The sequence below is a fragment of the Triticum aestivum genome, chromosome 7B (assembly GCF_018294505.1).
Source record: "Triticum aestivum cultivar Chinese Spring chromosome 7B, IWGSC CS RefSeq v2.1, whole genome shotgun sequence".
Lineage (NCBI taxonomy): Eukaryota > Viridiplantae > Streptophyta > Magnoliopsida > Poales > Poaceae > Triticum > Triticum aestivum.
This window is the reverse complement of record NC_057813.1, coordinates 578,819,281-578,839,648: the sequence shown is the minus strand read 5'-3', so window position 1 is coordinate 578,839,648 and position 20,368 is coordinate 578,819,281.

The window sequence follows — 20,368 nt, the reverse complement described above, 5'->3', positions numbered from 1 at the left end:
ATATGTTTATGCACCATTCCGCAGCCTACCCCTGGAGGGGGACATGTTTAATAGTCCCGCCCCTTGCTTATTGCACCATTTATATCGTTCTGCATTTACAGCAGGTTTTCTTGAATAAGTAATGCATCACCTTTTTGCTTCAAATTTGCATTTCTTTCTTATACATATGTTCATTTATGACCTGTTGCATCCGTACATTTTGGTACGGCTAAAAACACTAGGGGCTTATGTTTCCCGCATCATGGTGTGATAAGTCCGAACACTTTCACAAGTGCAGCACCCCGAACTTATAGCATTATATGCATCGGCTCCGAATCATGTCTTGGGTCAATAGTTGGGTTTGCCCGGCTCCCATGTTTTGGTACCTTATGTTCCATTGTATTGGCTAAGGTAGCACTGGGAGAACCACTGCGATTGCACCCCAGTTGAGCTGGGCGAGCACCTCAGTGGAGAAAGCTAAAACTGACTGTCATGATGAGGCGAGAGCTGGTCGCTGTTCGAGAGGTTTTTTGCGAGTCCCTAAAGAATTATGCCGCTTAGAGCGAGGAGCCGGCTTTTGTCTGGCCCAGGCGTGGATAGCGCCCCCAAATTCCGCATTCCGAAAACTAGGGGCTTCGCCGAAATTTAAAATTATAGAATTCTATGGCTAAGTGAGAGTGTTCAAGCATTATAAGTCCGGTTGCCTTGTTCGCTGTGTTGAGCGCCTCCCTAGATGGACCCAAAAATGGGAACAAGAGTGCTCAAGTTTATCCCGAACACCCCAGCACTCGTGGCATCGGGGCTGAAGCCGACGACTTGCCATCTCTCAGATTTGATAAACAACCGCACAGACGGTAATATTTTAAATTAACAAGCATTGCTTAGCGCATATGAACTAAGTTTTCAGCGCACAGGATAACAAAATGCGAGTCTACTCAAATATTACATCTTTGGAGCACTCACCCGCAATAGTGCGGGCACCCTTCAGCACAGTCTTATAATACATCTCGGGTGTACGATACTCCTTGCCCTGCGGTGGCGCGTCCGTCACAAGCTTCTGAGCATCCATCTTGCCCCAGTGCACCTTTGCGCGGGCAAGGGCCCAACGGGCACCTTCAATACAGGCGGAGTGCTTGATGACTTCAACCCATGGACACGCATCCACCAGCCGCCGCACCAGGCCGAAGTAGCTCCCAGGCATGGCCTCCTTCGGCCACAGCCAAACAATGAGGCCCTTCATGGCCTGTTCGGCCGCCTTGTGGAGCTCGACCAGCTGCTTCAGCTGGTCGCTAAGGGGCACCGGATGTCCGGCCTCAGCATACTGAGACCAGAAGACCTTCTCCGTTGAGCTCCCCTCCTCGGCCCGGTAGAACGCGGCAGCATCGGACACGCTGTGAGGAGGATCTGCAAATGCTCCCGGAGAGCTCCGAATTCGGGTAAGCAACAGGTAATTAACACTCACATGCTTACTTTGCATGAAAAATGCCTTACCCGCTGCTATTTTCTTCAATGCCTCGATTTCTTGGAGGGCCTTGTAGGCTTCTGCCTTAGCGGCTTTGGCACTCTCAAGAGCCGTTGCAAGCTCAGACTCTCGAGTCTTCGAGTCACGCTCCAGGCTCTCATGTTTTTTCACGAGATCCTGGAGCTCTTGCTGTACCTCCGCCACTCGCGCCTCTTGCTTCTGTCGCTCGGTGCGCTCCGTGGCCGCATTGCGTTCGGCCGCGGCCACCGCCTCCTTCAGGGTCGCCACCTCGTTAGTGGCCCCTGCAATACCAAGTTATCCTTGTCATTCTTCTTGCAACCAAAATCATTTTTTGTAAGGTACAATTTTAATAAGGTGTTACTCACCTTCCTTGTCCTCGAGCTGCTTCTTGGCTCGGCCGAGCTCGTTCTCGGACCGCTCGAGGCTCTGCTTCACAGCATTAACCTCCACAGTCAATGCGGCAGAGGTCAGCAGCGCAGCCTGCAATCCCATATTGACATATTTTTTATGACTCCTGCGTATACCTTTTAAGATCCTCAGTCCGGCTTTTCTTTCCGAACACCGAACCGAGCATCAGGGGCTACTGTCTATGCGGTACTATTTTACATATATCAACGTTCTTACCTCAAAGCCTGTTAGAAGGCTGCTGCAGGCTTCGGTCAGCCCGGTCTTGGCGAGCTGAACCTTTTGAATCACCGCACTCATAAAGGTGCGGTGTTCCTCTTTGATGGAGGCGCCATTGAGCGCCTCCAACAAGCTATCCAGCGCCTCTGGTTGGACAGAGGCTGCTGGCGTCACGGTCTTGCCCTTCTTACGAAGGGGCCGCCCGCCGGACTCCGGAGCCACTATGGGTTCTGGGGCCGAGTCCGGTGCAAAGTCCGGGAGGTTGTCCTGCGACACCTCCGGGGCCTCCTCCACCTGGTGGGTCCCATCCTGGGATCCCACCTCGGCATCGTCCGTATCATGGGGGGTGGAGGTGGTCGGAAGAGAATCCATATCTGACGCCCACAAGGACCCGCTCGACGAAGCGGGAAGATCATCCTTGGGCGGACTGCAGGGTTGTATGCGGCATTAGAAAGACATTACGTGGCAAAAAGAAAAAACCATGAAGTTATTCGGGAGTCCGAATACTTACGATCTCGCCAGGGGCTTGGCCCTTGGAGGCCAGTCCTCGTCGTCGTCACTGGCGTTGGCAGAGCAGTCCGGGGAAAGAGTTTTTCCCTTCTTGGACCCTTCGGCCTTCCTCATTGGGGAGGCCTTCCTTCTCCTCCCTCCCCTCGCTGGGGGAGAGGCTTTCTTCTTCTCCTCCTCACCTTTGTGAGAGGAGTCTGCCTCGGAGTCATCATCCGATAGCACCTGAAAACGGGAACTCTTCCGAGTGCCCATGGCCTTCTTCTTGGCCTTCTTCTCCGGCACCACGTGGGGTGCCGGAGCCAGGAGCCCCGTTAGGCGGGCTTCCGCTGGGTCCTCTGGCAATGGGGCCGGACAGATAGTTTGTTCGGCCTTCGTCAGCCAGTCCTGTCAAAGGAAAGGGAGTTTAGATCCCGCATAGAGTCAAACTATGGAAAACAAGCGTCCCGTAAAGGACAAAATCGCTTACCTCGTCAGCCGGACACTGCGAGCTGAATCCGCGATCTTCGGTAGCGGATGCGGGAGCCTCGGCGCCCTTGAACAGCACCTTCCAGACATCTTCGTACATAGTGTCGAAGAGCCCGCTCAAAGTCTGGTGCTGCACTAGATCGAACTCCCACATGTCAAAGGCCCGTCGTTGGCACGGGAGGATCCGGCGGATGAGCATGACCTGGACTACGTTGACAAGCTTGAGCTTCTTGTCCACTAGCTTTTGGACGCAGGCTTGGAGTCCGGTCAGCTCCTCCGAATCACCCATGTCCGGCCACTCTCTTTCCAGGAGGTGAGCCGTGTGGGGATGCCAGATCTGAATTCGGGGGCCGCTGCCCATTCGGGGTCACGCGGCTCGGTGATGTAGAACCACCCCGATTGCCACCCCTTGATGGTTTCCATGAAAGTGCCCTCAAGCCAAGTAACGTTGGACATCCTGCCCACCATGGCGCCTCCGCACTCCGCTTGGCTGCCCTTCACAACCTTCGGCTTGACACTGAAGGTCTTGAGCCACAAGCCGAAGTGGGGCTGGATGCAGAGGAAGGCCTCACACACGATGATAAACGCCGAGATGTTGAGAATGAAATTCGGGGCCAGATCATGGAAATCTAGGCCATAGTAGAACATGAGCCCCCGGACAAAGGGATGGAGTGGGAAGCCCAGTCCGCGGAGGAAATGGTTAAGGAATACTACCCTCTCATGGGGCCTGGGGGTGGGGATGAGCTCTCCCTCATCGGGGAGCCGATGCGCGATGTTGCTGGATAAATATCCGGCGCTGCGCAGCTTCTGGATATGCCCCTCCGTGGCGCAGGAGGCCATCCACTTGCCTCCCGCTTAGGACATAGTTGGAGAAGGTTGAGGTGAGATGTGCGGACTTGGGCGTTGGAGCTCGAGTTTGCGGAGATGGATAAGCCAAGGAGGAAGAAGACGCAGGTAAAAGGGTTGGATTTTTATCCCCTTATATGGGCGGACGGAAACATGCGTCCCAACCAGCCTGATAAAACTCGTTTATCCCCCAAGCGCTGCAATCAATGGCGCGGTTGGGTTACCCACGTCCGTATTGATGGGAATCCCGGAATAAGGGGAACATGATCTCTGCTTCGACAAGACGTGCCAAGGAAACCGCTTCGCTAAACGCGCTGAGGTGGTACAATAAAGACGATTCGAGTAAAGGCTTGGTAGTGGTGTGCCGTCACGCCACGAAATACGTCAGCAGATTGAACTTGTGTAAATGTTATTCTCTCTATGGTGGTATGTGGAATTTATTTTGCAGAGCCGGACACTATCCTGATGTTCACAATCTTCTATAAATTATTCAGAGGAGGAACCCGCCTTGCAACGCCGAAGACAATATGCGCGCCGGACTCATCATCATTGAAGCCTGGTTCAGGGGCTACTGAGGGAGTCCTGGACTAGGGGGTGTCCGGATAGCCGAACTATCATCATCGGCCGGACTCCAAGACTATGAAGATACAAGATTGAAGACTTCATCCCGTGTCCGGATGGGACTTTCCTTGGCATGGAAGGCAAGCTTGGCGATACGGATATGTAGATCTCCTACCATTGTAACCGACTCTGTGTAACCCTAGCCCTCTCCGGTGTCTATATAAACCGGATGGCTTTAGTCCGTAGGACGAAAAACAATCATACCATAGGCTAGCTTCTAGGGTTTAGCCTCCTTGATCTCGTGGTAGATCTACTCTTGTAACACACATCATCAATATTAATCAAGCAGGACGTAGGGTTTTACCTCCATCAAGAGGTCCCGAACCTGGGTAAAACATCGTGTCCCTTGTCTCCTGTTACCATCCGCCTAGACGCACAGTTCGGGACCCCCTACCCGAGATCCGCCGGTCTTGACACCGACAATCACCAACTCTGTTTTTTATAAGAGTGTATGTTATGTATTTTATAAGAGTGTAGATGTAGAGTAGATACAAGTCGACAGATGGGCCCGATGGTAGTGAGATAATGTGATGCAACACTAGAGGTGCCACGTGGAGCGTTTAACTGGTCAACTAGTCATGTCATGAGCAAATACAGAGTTGTACGGTGAGCCCGTGACTGTATAATAACCACTAAACGTAAATGGTGACTGTAATGAGTGGATTCTGAAGTCCAATGTGCGTATCGTGCTTTCGCTTCAAATACAATGATCGTCATTGCATATATCGTGAGAGAAAGATGAAACATGTGTGAATTTTCTGGGGGCTTACTTTTAGAGAAGCTGGAGATAGTTTTGTGTGCATACGTGAAAGGGGCATACAGGGGGGGGGGTATGCGATGGAGAGAGAGATGCTCTTCGTTTCTCTTTATTATGACTAACTTTGTATATAGTATAAAAATATACAAATTCACAGTGCGGAATAAATATCATTGTGGGCACCATGCAATGCAAATTAGCGTTCGTACTCCTCCATATAACTTTGTAATGTTGTATATATGTAGAAACTGCAAAATAATTTTTTGGCCACACTTTATTCAAAAGGAATGTTGTATGCGAAATAAACGTGAAGAGAAGGCTTTTTAGATCAATGGGGTACGTGATGTAACATGTGTGAATGTGTAGTTGATGCATTTGGCGGGGCCTAGAGAGGTATGTGTGTGTATTACGAGTGGTCTAGAGAGAGAGACGAATATGACGTCACGACGAGAGATTCCATTCCCTTGAGTGTGTATATGCAAGGGGGGAGGGAATAGAGGCACCAGGAGAAATTTTCTGTGTGTGTGGTGTTTGTGTTGGTATGTGTGGGTGTGAGAAGATAGTGAGACGTGGGGGCAGAGGGTGTGTCACCGCGTGAGGTCCGGTGGGTCGAGGTGAGGCCCTTCGTTCGGTTTCGTCCTGCGCCACATTGGTCGGCCCGTGACGCATTTAGGAAGACCCATGGATGACTAGTCGTACAAGACAAAGATAGCAGAATTGTGAAGGACTCTGTGTCCACTGACAAAGCCGGCTAGGATTTGTAACCCTAGGTTCTCGGACTAAGTTAACCCATTTATCTCTGATATTACTATTCATCCAACCTAACTTTAAGGGGCATCCTAGAGAATGCTCTCCTAGAATCATACTCGTCGATTAGGAAGAGAGGTGTGAGACAATGCGTGAGAGACATGCCTAAAAATAATGTGCGTACATGATACACGTAGGCAGGTCCATGTATATAGCAAGGGTCGATGGGGATTGCGCGTGTGTATGTTTGCGAGAGGAAGAGTGCTTGTGATAAAGGTTAGTGAAAACAGTTGTAAATGGTTACGAGAGGGAGGGAGGGTAATATCTAGAGCATGTGTGCGAGAAAGACACCTCGGGAGAGAGTGTGTGAGCATGTGTGAGAGACCACCGATGGAGAGTGAAACTACACGTAAAAGACTGTTGTACACATTGATTAAAGATATAAATTGTATCCAAATATTAGGATGGGATCATGATATTTGCAATTCGCGTAAGGAGTGGTCATTGATCCATCAGACATCTAGATTCTATCGAATTTGAGCATGTCTATGTTATTAGTCGACACAATTGATCCACATAGTTAGTATTTTGAACTCCAGACAATGCATCGCTTTAGCAATCGAATACAAACGTGAGTATAGTTCATGTTGATTGTGTAAAGCACATTATACATACGAAAGTTACACAATGAACATTATAAATAGCTACCTATGCACTAGCATACAATTGAATTCAACTTAAGGTGGTTTAAAAAATCGAACTCAACATGAAGTCCATTCAATTATTTGAATTTGATATCATGGCATTTGTAAACCATACCTAAATTATGGGGGCACCATTCTTTGCTCTAATTTTGTACATAATAGCATATGTAGTCGTGTACAAAATAGATTCAAATTTAGCTCCTCCATTCCAAAATAATCGTAGTTATAGGATTTTCAAGTGTCAAAATTTCAAAAAGAAGCGGATAATTTAATGAGGTTTTCAAACATACAATGTCAAATATAATGTTGTCTATTTAGGTCAATCCTCATAGTTCAAGAGTACTCTAAACGTGAATGCTTGTGTTTCAAAATTTCGAATGAAGCTCCAAAAGAGCCTCTACTCGCCCGAAACCGCGTGAGACCAATGTTTGGTAGTACAAGGAAATTACTTTTCTAATAACTCCGACCAGTGAAACCTACCGGCCCGACGTCCAAAGGTCTAAACCGGGGTAGGTTTGTAGCTTCATCTAGACGCCACGCAACCGCCTCCGAAAAACATTCATACACAATGGCCGCCTAAGCACACATGCGCGCGGCCGAAATCGCTCCCGCCCACTATTTGGGACACCCGAGATTACCATCCTACCCCCAACCCGCAGTAGGTCCAAAATTTAAGAGGGGGGCAAAGTTTGTACTTTCCCCAAATTTCAAACAAGCGCGTCCCATCTTCTGTTCAAAAAAGCCAAAAACAAGCGTGTCCTAGACCGAAACATGGTTCACCCCCACCCGTCCGATTCCCCATTCGTACTCCGTGGGCGCCAAAACTACCTCTCCACCAGCCGCGAAACCCTGACGTCCTCCGTCCGCCACCCCATCCCACCCATCAACCGTCGCCCTCCTCCATCAGCCGGAGCCGATACCCCGACGTCGGCGTCCATCGCAACCTCAACCGCAACGCCCTCCCCGGCTAGTAGTTGAAGCCGAGGCCGAGCAGTCCGTACCCGAGCCAGTTCAACCACACCGTCCTGCGCCTCACTGCTGCCACTCCAACTTCGCCACCGTCCATCGCGCCGGAGCTGTTCCTGCTACGTTATCCTTTGCCGCCTAGGATCTGCTTCCCCTCCGCCGATATACGGCCACGGCAACACAATCAACAATTTGGCCATGGGTTTGTCCAAGGAACAACGGCTCTCCAAAACGTTGGTTCCCTCGGGAAAAACAAGAAGATCACTGCGACATATCGACACCACATTGGCAACCGATACGGGTACTCCTCTTCCCTTATTCGTGCAAATCTTACATGTCTACTTGCACGGTATTCATCCCACATAAGACAATAGTTGACCGCTTCTTATTCATACTAGATGTTCCTAGTAACTCGCGATGCACACAGTTTCTCCTCATATACTATTTCACCTTAGCTAGAGGTCCGTCGCCCCCTAAATTTCAATTTCTGGCCAGTTGATTCCCAATTAACGGAAGCATTCCCCAGCGTAACAAGCGCTAGTACGCCTATTACGCCGGGGAAGTAGCGCCTTGGTGTTTATCTTAGGGGCGTGTGCGTCCTAGATCTACTGGTGCCCAATCTGGAGACTGGAGGTTGGCCGGGATTAAAGGGATGGCCAGGGGGAGCTGCCAAGCACGGCGATGCTGTGAGGTCGAGTGGAGGGCGGGGCGGCGGAGGCAGGGGTCTGGGCCGGTGGTCGCTGGCGGTTCAAGAAAGATCGTCAACAGTGACTGGCGGGAGGTAGACGAAGGCCATCTGCCCATTCCTTATAGATCGGACAGTTCATTAAAAAATCGACTGACCTATTTATTTTCAGTCGACTGTTATCTTAGTTATGACCACATGTGGTGGTGTGCTGGAGGAGTACCTGCATTCCCTGTGCTCATATATTACAAAATCATACGGAGTAGAATCTAATTTTGTTTGCCATGTAATGTTGTAGAGCTATCATATGTCTCCTGTCATTTATATTTCAGCCACCTACTATCTGCTACTTATAGTGCACTAGTTCTGCACACACTTCACCCATACTCTCACTATTGTGTTTTTATGCAAAGGTATTTCAGAGACTGCCTCGAGGGAAGCGGAAAAGAAAAGAGCGAAGTTGCTCCAGCTTGTTACCCGGGTAGGCACGACACATTACAATGCTATAAAGGGTGCAGTGTCAGCAGATGGAGACGGTAAACGTAGCTCTGGAGTTGATGACCTCGCTCGCAATGAACCACCATCCCAGGTGCTTTCTTTAACTTCGCGGTGTCATATGTGGTTGCATGTTCCATATGGTGTCTAGCTTGTATTCAAAAGGCCGAAGTCGGTCTTTATTAAGATAAGGAAATATTTTTTTTACATGAACCACCATCCCGTGAGCACCAGAAGACAAATAGCTAGTCAGGGCACTAGCCGAGCCAGTGACAAGCCCAACAAAGATAGGCACCACCTGGAAGCCAACTACTTCCTCTGTTCCTAAATATAAGTCTTTGGAGGGATTTCACTATGAACCACATATGGATGTATGTAGATGCATTTTAGAGTGTAGATTCCTTCATTTTGCTCTGTATGTAGTCTATAGTAAAATCTCTACAAAGACTTATATTTAGGAACGGAAGGAGTAAAAAGCTGCGATGGTGGCGAAGCAGCCCGCTTCCCACCAGGCTCTCAGGTCCTAGATGATCATGCTCACCACTCCAGCCGGATGTCTAGCTTGTATTGCTTCCAATTTGGTTAAATTGCATCTGCTTAGCTTACACATTATACCTTTGAATATGACATGCCTTTCTGTTTTTGGTACATACTAGTACATCTGTGTATTAACCATGTTCTTACATCAAACTAATGTTCTTGTGTATCCCTCATCAATCACTTATGACGAGGCAGGCAGGCAGGCAAGGGGTCTACTCCTCATTTAAAGAATGCAGCGTCAGCCTCCCGACATGATTCTCAAGAAACAAAAATGCTAGATGAAGATAGTGAACGTAGCTCTGTAGTTGATTACAGCATTTCCCCTATACTAGCATCGCAGGTGCTTGGTCTAACTTGGCAGCGTGATATGTGGTTGCATGTTGCATATGGTGTCTAGATTGTAATTCTTCCAATCTGGTTAAACTGCATGTGCTAGTCTGCTTAGCTTATACATTATACATGTTAATGTGACATGCCTTCCTGTATTTAGTACATAGTACATCTGTCTATTAAGCATGTCCTTACATAAAACTATTGCTTTTTTTGTATCCCGCATCAATCAATATGATGAGACACCATTAGTATATGCAGTGCGATATTAGTTGCATCTTTCATATGATTTATAGCATGCGCTGCTTCTAATTTGTTGAAATTCCATTTATGATGGGACGCTTTTAACTTGGCAGAGTCATATTGGTTGCATCTTTCATGTGGTGTCTAGCTTGCATTGCTTCTTATTTGCTGGAATGGTTTCTTCTTAGTTTACACAAACAGTTTTGAACGTGCCATGTCGTCCTGTTTTTCGTACATATTCCATCCTGGTATCATGTGTTTGCCTTACATCAAAGTAGTGATTGTCAGTATCATTCATGAATGAGTTCTGAAGAGAGAATTTTATTGCTTTTTCTTGTTGGTTTTACTTGACAATTCAAAATCAATAAAGCGCAAGGAAGTTAGCAAGGCAGCGGATAAAGGTTCTCCTTACAAACGGAGGGCCTCTACAGTTTCTACTCCTCCACACCCCCAAGATGATTTCCAAGACAACACATGCATAGACACTCAACAAATCTGTGTTTATGATGAGCACGTCTCCCCTAGTGCAGCATCACCGGCGCTCCCTCTAACTTGGCACTGTTATATGTGGTTGCATGTTATGTGTGATGTCTAGCTTGTATTGCTTCTAATTTTGTTGAATTCCATCTGCTTACTTTACACATTATACTTGAATAAGACACGTGTTCCTGTTTCTAGAACATACAATATCTGTCTATCACACCATGTTCTTACATCAAATTACTACTATTGTATAACCTGCAACAATCACTTATCATAAGACACGTTTGACTTCGAAGTGTGATATAGGTTACATCTCACATTCTTTTCTAGCTTGTACTACTAATTTGTTGAAATGGCACTTATGACGAGATAGTTTTAACTTGGTAGAGTGATATTTGTTGCATCTTTCATATGGTGTCTAGCTTTCATTGCTTCTAATTTATTGAAATTCCTTCTGCTTAGTTTACACATCATAAGCTATGAATATGCAATGTTGTGAATATGCAATGGCACTAATGACGAGAGACCTCTAACATGGTAGTGTGATGTTGTTTGCATCTTGCATATGATTTATTTCTTGTACTGTTTCACATTTGTTTAAACGCCATTTATGACGAGACACTGTTAACTTGGCAGAGCGATACTTGTAGCATCTTTCATATGGTGTCTACCTTCCATTCCATTGTTTCTAATTTGGTGAAATGTCTTCTTCTTAGTTTACACATCATAGTTCTAGTTATCTCTTCCGTCCTATTTTTCATACATATTACATCCTCCTATCATGTGGTTGTCTAACATCAAAGTTCACTTTGTCTGCATCACGCATCAATTTGTTCTAAAGAACTAAATTGTTATTCGTTTTTCTTGTCGGCTTGACTTAACATGGCACAGAGGAAGAGGAAGAAACACAGAATGGCAGGGAATGAGAAGCGGATGAATCCTGCAGATTCTGCTGGTACTGATGGTGCAATAGATGGTCAAAGTCCAGCGGAAAATTCTACAAACACGCCATCCCATGCTACACGAGCTGCAAAAAAAGCCAAACAGAAACAAATAGCTGCCACAAAACAAGCAGAGACAGCCCTAGTTCTTGCAACACCTACCACAGTACTACCAGTTGCACGACTTACTCGTGCGTCAACTGAGCTAGCAGCACGTTCCCAAGCTCCCTTGCCACCTGACACTACTTCCCAAGCACTTTGACACAAGATGAGTTGGCAATATCAGATGAACCTTGTGAGCTTCAACAGTAAGAAGGTAGTTGCTGGAGTCAAGTTACAGTTGCATGCTTCTTTATATGTAGTCTCACAGTTTGATGTACACTAACACTTCCTATCTTCGTTGTTGGACTAGCACCTAGGCGCAAGAGGAAACAAACATCAGGGATAATGCTCGATAGGTTAACTAAATCTAGAGGAGGAAGAATGAAGATCCATTTTGAGGCAGGTTTAAAAAGGCCACGTGATGCTACAGAGTCAGCCAAGTTAGTATCAGAGGCAGGGGTTGCCATTAGGTGTCATGTACATATCCTCCCAACATGGATTTAGTACACGAATGACAAAGATGAAACCCAGTTCAACACCTTCCTCGACCATTTGTCTGTAAGTATGGTTATGCATGGAAACTAGTAATATCGTCTTGCTCTGTCCCATACTTTCTAGGTTGCTGATAATGAGACTCCCATAATTTTCGACAGATGAGGTTCGAGTTGGATAGCCAAGATGATGCAACCAGACAAGCTTGCACCCACGTTTTCAAGTCTGCTCCGCGACAGTATCGGTATAACTTGAGGAAAACTCACTTTGAAGGCAAGGCTAACAGTGAACTTTCCCAAACATCTCTAGTGGAAAATATATCGGATGAAGACTGGAGGGGCCTTGTTAAACACTGGCCTGATCCGAAGTATCAGGTACATTATATATATGTGATCAGATCACATGTTGAAGTCCTATTTATGCATGTGCCACACAAATCTATCTTCTTGTAGGTGATCTGTTCAAAGAACAAGGCTAACCGTACGAAAGTGAAATTCCAACAGACGACAGGATCTCGTAGCTATATTGCACACTGCGAGGCTCTTGTAATTAGCTGCTTTTTCACTCTTTTTGCTATACCATATTATCAGATCTATATTGACTTGTTCGAAATGCAGAGGAAAGCCCGCAAGGACCAAAAAGTACCTGAACCAAATGCTGTGGAAATCTTCAAGGACTGCCACACCAGTAAGAAGAAGGGCATGACTAGACCAGTCAAAGCCGCTGTTGTAAGTCCTTAATCCTTATGCCTTTTAACTACTACTTACTCTGACGTGTGCCTTGAACTGCATGGTTTGCAGCCAATGTCTATTACTCTTTTCAATTTTATACACAATTGTCTTAGCGTATCATTGCACCTTACAAGGTTTAAAAGAGAGGAGTGATGTTCCTTTGATCTTGACCTGTAATCTAGTTTTGTGCTGGACTTGCCCACACAATGTTACAATTGCCTGTTTGTCTGCTCTCAGTTGTTTTGTGATATGAATGATGTCATACTATGCTTACCGTATTGTAAACTTCGTATCTTTATCCTTAGCCCTCAATACAATGTGAAGAAATAGACAATACATTAGCGATGGTACATGCTCATATGTTTGGAACCTGGTTTTATTATGTACTTTGCAATAAAATACAACTAATATTTTACATGGGTTCACCAAAATAAGTTCTGTATATAGACCAAAGCTATTTTGTTTGGTTTTGCTGCCTCCTTAATATCTTCTGTTCTTGGTACTACTAATGTAAAACCTCAACTTTTCAGTGAGCTATGGAAAAAATGGTGGAGCCGCCACCTTCTGAAGGTGGCGAGGCAACTGTAATCGCAATGTCAGCTCTTGCTGCAGTGGGTCAGTACCTGTCCACTAACAGTGCCAAAAGCACGTTCATGCGTAATACTGGGTTGGTTGTTAACGCAATATCGTCCAAACTGCCTCATGATCAAGATATGCAAGCTCAAAGCAATGTTGTATCTGCGCTCCAGACACAAGTCCATTCCCTAACATAGACCCTTTGTGAAACAAGGAGAGACATTGTTCGATGTCTTCAAGATATGCATGGTTTTGAAACCAGACTATCAGACATTTGCTATGTTGTTCAGGAGCCTAGGGGAAATGAAGGCAAGGGTTATGGTGCTCCATCGGACAATACAGCATGAAAACGTAACAGTCAGGTCAAATGAACTGAGCTTCTGAACTTCTGGTGGTGCATTTATGTGCTAGACTGTTAAGTTTTATGCCAGCCTTCCTTTTGTTATATAGTTGTAATTTGTTTTGGTGCAATACAAAATTTATTCTTAACATGCAGTCACCGACTGAAGAAAACAGCAAGCCATTTTTGTATAGTGTAGGGTGTTCCCTATATTTGCACTGGTGGCGATCTTTGATGCCGAGTGGATGTAATCTGTGCAATCGCCTTAATAGCCTAGCATTAGTTTCGGCCTTATTTATTTCCTAGTCTACTTTTTCCCTGGTTTTCTAGTGGTCGCAACTACCATGGGCCATATAAGGGCCGTAGGATCCATGGGTCTCCTACGGGCCGTAGGATCCATGGGTCTCCTACGGGCCATCGATAATGGGCCTCCAACAGGGCCATAGAAGAATTGGTCGGCCCCAGGCCGTCGGATAAATGGGTCTACATGGGCCGTAAACAGGCGTAATTGGTATCGGCCCAGCATGGTAACGGGCCGTTAACAGGCTGTAGGACAGCAAAGGCTTAATTCTGTCACAGGCATAACGGGTCGTTAATGGGCCAGAATATAGGATGGGCTGGAAACGTCACAACGGGTTAACAGGTTAGAAACGGGCCGACTCTTGCCATGGGCCGAATTTGGCCCATTAGGGTAACAAGCCAGTAACGGGCCGACTCTTGCCATGGGCCGAATTTGGCCCATTAGGGGAACAGGCCAGAAACGGGCCGACTCTTGCCATAGGCCGAATTCGGCCCATTAGGGTAACAGGCCAGTAACAGGCCGACTCTTGCCATGGGCCAAATTTTTCCCGTTAGGGGAACATGCCAGTAATGGGCCGGAAGTAATCGAGGGCCGAAAAGGAGCCCAGGAACGTATGTGCCGTCAATAGGACGAAAGCTAACACGGGCTGGAAACGGCCCATGTAAATCACGGGCCGTTAACGGGTACAAAGAACATTACTGTTCATTATGGGCTAGAGTCACCGTGGGCCTATAAAGGGCCAAAAGATACGAAGGCCTCATATGGGCCGAAAGACGTCGTGGGCCATACAAGGGCCGAAAGTGAAATGGGCTGGTCTTATATTCGATAGCCCACATGACGTTGTTGGGCCTATTTCCTTCAGGGCCTAACGAGTTGTGAGTTAACGGGCCGTAAAATGGGCTATTTGCGAAGAGACCGTTAACAGGCTTTTCATGGGCCAGCCCGTTAACTTTTTACCAAGTCAAACAGGCCGGCTTTGTAAGCTAAATGGGCCAGTGGTGGGCCGTGGCACGTGTTGACATATCATAGGCGCCTATCTGACCCACTGACGAGCTAACACGTGTTTCGTCCGACCAATAAGAATTTTACACGTGGAAATTTCCCATTGGTCGGCTTTGTAAGCTAAATGGGCTAGTGGTGGGCCGTGGCACGTGTCAACATATCATAGGCGCCTATCTGACCCACTGCCGAGCTGACACATGTTTCGTCCGGCCAATAAGAACTTTACACGTGGAAATTTCCCATTGGTCGGGGCTGTTAACGGGTTATCGGATCCAAAACCCGACCCGATAGTTTAACGGTGTTCCGTTACGGTGGATGCCACGTATCGGTCACCCTTGACGAAAGAACTTCTGTGATGCGTGATTTATCGTCATGGAAGTGGACACTTCCGTGATGATAATTTTGATAATGTCATGGAACACTTCTACGACAGCATAGGTATGACTATCTTGATTCTGTCATAAATTTGTCATGGATGTACATGCATGACAAAAAACACGACCTACTGTGACAAACACGTATCATCATAGAAGTGTATTTTTTGTAGTAGTTGTTGCAAGTTTTATGTAGCTGCTACGGGCTTCTAGCAAGAACCGTTCTTACCTACGCATCAAAACCACAATCATTTTTCGTCAAGTGTTCTGTTTTAACCTTCAACAAGGACCGGCCGTAGTCAAACTCGATTCAACTAAAGTTGGAGAAACAGACACCCGCCAGCCACCTGTGTGCAAAGCACGTCGGTAAAACCGGTCTCATGAACATGGTCATGTAATGTTGGTCCAGGAGGCTTCATTCAACAATACTACCGAATCAAAGTAAGACGTTGGTGGTAAGCAGTATGACTATTATCGCCCACAAATCTTTGTGTTCTACTTGTGCATATCATCTACGCATAGACCTGGCTCGAATGCCACTGTTGGGGAACATAGCATGCAATTCCAAAAAATTCCTACGATCACGCAAGATCTATCTAGGAGGTGCATAGCAACGATAGGGGGAGAGTGTGTCCACGTACACTCGTAGACCGAAAGTAGAAGCATTAGGTTAACGAAGTTGATGTAGTCGAATGTCTTCACGATCCAACCGATCTAGTACCGAACGTACGGCACCTCTGTGTTCAGCACACATTCAGCTCAATGACGTCCTTGAACTGTTGATCCAGCAGAGGGTCGAGAGAGAGTTTCGTCAGCACGACGACATGGTGACGGTGATGGTGATGTGATCCGCGTAGGGCTTCTCCTAAGCACTACGATGCTATGACCGGAGGTGTAAACTGTGGAGGGGGCACCGCACACGACTAAGAGAACAATTGATTTGCCTTTGGGGTGCCCCCTGCCCCCGTATATAAAGGAGGAGAGGAGGAGGCCAGTGGCCAGGAGGGGCGCGCCATGGGGGGGAGTCCTACTAGGACTCCACTCCTAGTAGGATTCGGCCCCCCATCTTTTTCCTTTTTTTGGAGTAGCAACGAGGGAAAGAGAGAGAGAGAGAGTAGGAGAGGGAAAGGGGGGTGCTGCCCCCACCCCTGGGACAATTCGGATTGGCAAGGGGGGGGTGTCACCTCCTATGGCCGGCCCTCTCTTTTCCATTAAGGCGGTCCGGTAACTTCCCGGTACTCCGAAACTTATTCAAAACTTCCCGAAACCATTCCAGTGTCCTAATGTAACCGTAAAATATATGAATCTTCACCTCTCGACCATTTTGAGACTCCTCGTCATGTCTGCGATCTCATCCGAGACTCCTAACAAACTTCGGTCACCAAAACACATAACTCATAATACAAATCGCCATCGGACATTAGGCGTGCGGACCCTACGGGTTCGAGAACTATGTAGACATGATCGAGACACATTTCCGGTCAATAACCAATAGCGGAACCTAGATGCTCATATTGGTTCCTACATATTCTACGAAGATCTTTATCGGTTAAACCGCATAAGAACATACGTTGTTCCCTTTTGTCATCGATATGTTACTTGCCCCAGATTCGATCGTCGGTATCTTCATACCTAGTTCAATCTCGTTATTGGTAAGTCTATTTACTCGTTCCGTAATGCATCATCCCATAACTAACTCATAAGTCACATTGCTTGCAAAGCTTATAGTGATGTACATTACTGAGAGGGCCCAGAGATACCTCTCCGATACACAGAGTGAGAAATCCTAATCTTGATCTATGCCAACCCACTAAACACCTTCGGAGACACATGTAGAGAATCTTTATAATCACCCAGTTACATTGTGACGTTTGATAGCACACAAGGTGTTCCTCCGGTATTCGGGAGATGCAAAATCTCATAGTTAGAGGAACATGTATAAGTTCTGAAGAAAGCAAAAGCCATAAAACATATTGGCCATTATGCTAGGCTAACGGATGGGTCTTTTCCATGACATCATTCTCTAATGATGTGATCTCGTTCATCAAACGACAACACATGTCTATGGTCAGGAAACATAACGAGCTAGTCAAGTAGAGGCATACTAGGGACAAATTGTTTTTTCTATGTATTCACACATGTAATAAACATTTATCATGATATAAGGAAATATAAATAAAAACTTTATTATTGCCTTTAGGGCATATTTCCTTCAAAAACTCATCAAAGAAAACCATAGAATCATCAAAACAAGCACACAACGCAAAGAAAACAGAATCTGTCAAAACCAGAACAGTCTGTAGAATTCTGAATATTTCGAATACTTCTGTAACTCCAAAAATCTTGAGCGATTAGGAAAACCTGGGTAATTTATATATTAATCTTATGAAAAAAGAATCAACTCAAAATCAGTTTTTTGTGATTTACTAAAACTATTTTCATTAGTGCATAAGTTTCTGTTTTTCAGCAAGATCAAATCAACTTTCATCCAAATCAACCCAAAGGCCTTGCTTGGCACAAACACTAATTTAAATCAAAAAAAGAAATCTAACTAGAGGTATAATTGGGTATTTTATTAAAAACAGCAAGAAAAGCAAAAAGCAAAAAGATACAAGTTGGGTTGCCTCCCAACGAGTGCTATCGTTTTACGCCCCTAGCTAGGCATAAGATCTAAATGACGCTCACATGAAAGATAGTAATTGAAACACGAACATAGAATCATGTAATAGGTTAAAAACACATTTAAGTCTAACATACTCCCTCCGTTTCTTTTTAGCCTGCATATAAGATTTGGTCAAAGTCAAACTTTACAAAGTTTCACTAACATTATAGAAAAAATATCATCATCTACAATACTAAAGTTATATGTCATGAAAATTAATTTCATCATTCATCTAATAATGTTAATTTCATATCATAAATGTTGATATCTTTTCCTAGGAAGCTAGTCAAACTTTACAAAGTTTGACTTGACCAATTCTTATGGCGAACTAAAAAGAAACGGAGGGTGTACTTGCTATGCATAGGCATTTTATAAGCAAGCAAATTATCAAGACAAGAAATTTCTACCATATCCAAGGTAGCAGAATAAAACGTTGAGGATTTCAACATACCGAGAGGTAATTTAGTAATATGAAAATTTCTACAACGATATTTTCATCTCTCGTAATAATTACATGTAGGATAATAATCAAATTTAACAATATAACTATCACATAAAATATTCTCTTCATGATCCACATGCATGCAAAGTTGACACTCTTCCAAAATAGTGGGATTGACATCAAATAAAGTCATGACCTCTCCAAGCCCACTTTCATCAGAAAATTCACGAGATTGAACACTCTCCAAATATGTGGGATTACTTTTACCTAAAGTTGACGCTCTTCCAAACCCACTTTCAATATTGTTGCAACTATATTCATCACGAGGCTTAAATAAATTTTCAAGATCATAGGAAGAATCACCCCAATCATGATCATTGCAACAAGTAGTGGACATAGCAAAATTAGCATCCCCAAGCTCGGGGTTTTGCATATTATTAGCACAATTGACATTAATAGAATTTATAGTAAAATCATTGCAATCATGCTTTTCATTCAAGGAGCTATCATGAATCACTTCATAAATTTCTTCATCACAATTTTCAGATTCACGAATCTCAAGCAAAACTTCATAAAGATAATCTAGTGCACTCAAATAACTAGCAATTGGTTCATCATAACTGGATCTTTTGAAAAGATTAACAAGTGGATGAGGGTCCATATCAAAAGATTTTTGGCAAGCAAAGATGCAAGCAAATATAATGCATATGGTCACACAAGCAAACAAGAGATCTGACAAGAAAAAGGCGAACGGAAAAGAGGGTGAATATAATGGAAAATTTTTGTGAAGTGGGGGAGAGGAAAACGAGAGGAAAATGGAAAATAATGTAAATTGCGAGGAGATGAAATTTGTGATTAGGAACCTGGTTGATGTTGAAGATCCTCCCCGGTAATGGTGACAGAAATTCCTTTTGATGTCTGGTAGAACTCCATCGGTATTTCCCTAAAGAAGAAGGGATGATGCAATATAGCGATGGTAGGTATTTCTCCCTGTGATGAGATCAAGGTTATCAAACTAGTAGGAGAACCTCCTCACACCATGTAAACAACACCTGCACACAAATAACAAATACTCACAACCCGACGTGTTAAAGGGGTTATCAATCCCTTTCGGGTATGTTGCCTCAAGATAGGCAAATAACGTGAGGTAAAAGTGGTAGATAGGATAAATAGATCGCGGAACAAATAAATTGCAGCAAGGTATTTTTGTATTTTTGGTTTAATAGATCTGAAATTAATGCAAAGGAAAATAGATTGCAAAGGCTAATATGATGAAAAGAGATCCGCGGGGCTTAGGTTTCACCACTGGCTTCTCTCGAGAAAAATAGCAAATGGTGGGAAAACAATTATTGTTGGGAAATTGATAGAACTTCGAATAATCATGACGACATCCAGACAATGATCATTATATAGGCATCAAGTCCAAGATTAGTAGACCGACTCCTACGTGCATCTACTACTAGTATTCCACACATCGACCGCTATCCAACATGCATCTAGTGTATTAAGTTCATGGAGAAACAGAGTAATGCAATAAGAACAATGACATGATGTAGACAAGATCTATTTATGTAGAAATAGACCCCGCCTTGTTATCCTTAATAGCAACGATACATACGTGTCATTTCCCTTTCTGTCATTGGGATCAAGCACCATAAGATCGAACCCATCACAAAGCACCTCATCCCATTGCAAGATAAATAGATCAAGTTGGTCAAACAAAACCCAAATATTGGAGAAGAAATACGAGGCTATAAGCAATCATGCATATAAGACGTCAAAGAAGACTCAAATAACTTTCATGGATAAAAACATAGATCTGATCATAAATTCAAAGTTCATCGGATCCCAACAAACACACAGCAAAAAGACTTACATCATATGGATCTCCAAGAGACCATTGTATTGATATTGAAGAGAGAGAGAG